The following is a 3,684-nucleotide window of genomic DNA, read 5'->3' as shown; positions in this document are numbered from 1 at the left end:
TCAGCGGGGAGCCTGCTTCTTCCTTGCCCTCTGCCTGCTGCTTCCCTTGCCTGTGCTCTCTCTGTCGAATGAATAAATAAAATCTTAAAAAAAAAAAAGAATATATCCTGGAGAAAACTCCATAGAATCAGTTCTGCTATGATGCAATGCATATGCTCCTGAAAACCACTGTGATATACAGGATTAAAAATAAAATCACAGAGCTTATTGGGACACTAGAAAATGTCATCAATGAAACATAAAAAAGAAGATAGAAGCCTAGTACATATACCAGCACAGTTTTCACATTTTAAGTATTTAAGAAATACACAAATACTGTAATAAATATGACACTTTACTTTAAAAAGCTGAAATTTGCATGTGGAAGTCAGTGTCAGAAGGATTATGGCTTTTGAGTTATTGTGAAATGGTGGGTAGGGATGGGCAAAACAGGTGAAGGGAATCAAAAGGAAAAAACTTCCACTTCCAAAATTACTTAGTCATGGGGAACTGATGAACAGTATGGTAACTATAGTTAATAATATTGTATTGTACATTTGAAAGTTGCTAAGAGAGTAGATCTCATAAGTCTCATCACAGGAAAAAAAAGTTTGTAACCATGTATGGTGACGCTGTTAACTAGACTTACTGTGATCATTCTGCAATATCTACAAATGTAAAATCATTATCTTATTCACCGGAAACTAATATAAGTTGTGTAACAGTTATACGTCAATTAAAAAAACCATGTAAATAAAATCAGGCAGAAAGCTTGTAACACTAGACGTGGGTGCCTGAGGCGACCTCACAGTGACCTGAGATGCCTGGTAGATGTTTGAGTTGTGTCTTGGTGTGCATTTTTTAATCCCTGCGTGGCATGCTCCAGCTGAGGGCAGTTTTCTGCATTTATCCAGTCTTTCTTACCAATGAAAAACACCCATAAGCAGATATAAAATTTGCCTTATGTCATGATGTTTCCTAATTTCTCGATCATGTTGGAAAAAAAACTGAAACAATACTGACTGGTTCAGTATACAAGGATCTCCTGTCCTCATCCCCGCAACTGTTGAGAACTATCTGCCGTTGTGCCCTCATTCAATCACCCACAAACTTATAGATGGACACTGAGGTTATTTCTTTTGTTTGTTTTTGTTCATTTGGCAGAGTTTTCTTTCTCTCTCTTTCTTCTTTCTATTTTAATGGATTTTACTTTTTCATTGAAATATATTTGACATATAACTGTGCAAGTTAATGCGTACAACATGTTAATTTGATACATTTATATATTGTAATATGATTGCCATTTAGTGATAATTAGCACCTCTATCATGTTACATATCCTTTCATTTTAGTTATTGGAATAATTAAGTTATAGTCTCTTAGCAAGTTTTATGATTATCAGAGGCTATTTCTAATCCAGTTCATCAGTGAATTGCCTTTGCACACACACACAAGAAGCATAAAATGTTAATAACCACTTAAAATGAGAAAATAAGTTTTAGAGTAAGTGCTGAAAAGTACTCTGCATAGTGTTGACAAGGCATTTATTTCTGCTTTTTTCCTCTCATTCCTCTGACTTCAATTAAAATCAGCTCCTAGATATTGATGCAATGGGTTCTGGCAAATTTGAATTGGGGACTATCTTCGTCACTCAGACTGGAATTGGGATCCTACGAAATTCATCCCTTCTTTGTCTTTATACTTTCTCTTTGCTCACTGGACACAAGTTGACACCTACAGACTTGATTCTTAATCAACTGGTCCTAGCCAACTCCATGGTCCTTTTTTCCAAAGGGATCCCTCAAACAATGGTAGCTTTTGGATCCCGATATTTCTTGAATGATGCTGCCTGTAAACTTATCTTTTATTATTACAGAGTGTGCACTGGGGTTTCCTTCAGCACTCTCTGTCTCCTCAGTGGCTACCAGGTTATTAAACTGAACCCTAGTATTTGCAGGTGGATGGAGCTCAAGATTAGATCCCCAAAGTTCATTGGCTTCTGCTGTTTCCTCTGCTGGATCCTACATCTCTTGATAAATTCATTTATTTCTGTAATAATGAGTGTTCCATCAAATAGCAAAAACCTTAGCGTGGAAAAGTAATGGATACTGTTCCTGGGATGGGGTATTGAGATTTAACATGTTATATACAGCCATACATTTTCCCCTTGACTTTATGAGTTTGGGATTCATGGTCTGGGCTAGTAGCTCCATGATCTTCATCCAGCTCAGGCACAAGCAGCAAGAACAGCACATCCGCAACAACAGCCTTGCCCCCAAAACGTCCCCCGAGGCCAAAGCCACAGGAACCATCTTGGTCCTGGCGAGCTCCTTTGTTACTGTTTATTCGATCTATGCCATTTTGACTTTTGCATGACTGTGGTTGCCAATCCAGTGGAAAGTGAACAGCACTATGCTCCTCTCATCATGTTTCCCAGGCCTCAGCCCTTTTGTGCTCATGGTCAGTGACACTTGAGTCTCTCAGTTCTGCCTTGTCTGTAGGGCAAGGACAGATTGCTTTCCCAATCTGGTTAAAGTGCTATGAGTCTGTTTTAACAGCGTTTAATCATTCATTTAAACATTTGTTAACATTTGATTAACTACTGTGTGATAGGAAGTTATGACATCATGGCAAATAAGGCCAGGAAAAGCCCACTGTCTTATAACAGAGGTAAAAATGAACATCATATATTTAAGTATACAAAGATTACTCACTCTGTGTTAGGATCTTCAAAGGAGAAGTTCAGAGAATTTTGAAATAGTGTAAAAGAGGGGCGCCTGGTTGGTTCAGTTGGCTAAGCATCTGACTTTAGCTCAGGTCATGATATTGGGGTCCTGGGATTGAACCCCACACATGGGGCTCCCTGCTCCGCGGGGAGTCTGCTTCTCCCTCTCCCTCGCTCTCTGCCCCTCCCCCCCACTCATGCCCTCGCTCTCAAATAAATGAATAAAATCGTTTTAGTTTAAAAAGGGGGTGCCTGGGTGGCTCATTCGTTAAGCATCTGCCTTTAGCTCAGGTCATGATCCCAGGTCCTGGGATCGAATCCCGCATCAGGCTCCCTGCTCCACAGGAAGCCTGCTTCTCCCTCTCCCACTCCCTCTGCTTGTGTTCCTGCTCTCGCGCTCTCTCTCTGTGTCAAATAAATAAATAAAATCTTTTTTAAAAAATTTAAAAAATTAAAAGTTTAAAAAGGAAGGAAATTTCTACGTTTAAGGAATTTGGGGGAATCTCTCACCTTGGTCTTACAAAAATACATGCAAGTGTTTTTTAAACATATTTTTGAATCATAATTGAGTTCAGTTCTTTCTGACAGAAAGAAAATCACCTGGAAAGATCCTATGGAGCCTCAAGGGATTGGAAGAAATCCTGTGTGTTTAGATTGTCAAGAGGTGGGGAGAGCAGCAGACTACGAATAAGAAAGGATGGTGATGGAGAGTTCTGAGTGAACACTTAGGACAGGCCAAGAAAGCTGAACATTTGTTTTTGTTTTATTTTTTAAAATAACAGGTCAGTATAGGAGTTCAAACTATGAGTAAAAATGTCAGCTCTCCTTATTTAAAATTATTAATAAGAATTTAAATTTAAATTTACTTGCTTAATTAGTAACTCTTTAAATATTATTACAGTTTAAGTTACATCAAAAAGAATAAAATACCAAGGAATACATTTAACCAAGGAGATGAAAGACCTATACACTGGAAATCT

At 38.3% G+C, this 3,684-nt stretch overlaps 1 pseudogene; it reads left to right on the top strand.

Annotated features, from left to right (window-relative positions):
• Positions 1-419: 419 nt before the first annotated feature.
• LOC123855126 (vomeronasal type-1 receptor 1-like) lies at positions 420-2,872 on the top strand (annotated as a pseudogene).
• Positions 2,873-3,684: the final 812 nt, after the last annotated feature.

The sequence above is a fragment of the Mirounga angustirostris genome, unplaced genomic scaffold, assembly GCF_029215605.1.
Source record: "Mirounga angustirostris isolate CCGP_5_RB_7025 unplaced genomic scaffold, mMirAng1.0.hap1 SCAF_16, whole genome shotgun sequence".
Lineage (NCBI taxonomy): Eukaryota > Metazoa > Chordata > Mammalia > Carnivora > Phocidae > Mirounga > Mirounga angustirostris.
Note: the sequence above shows the minus strand (reverse complement) of the source record. Positions and strands in the feature narration are given on the sequence as shown.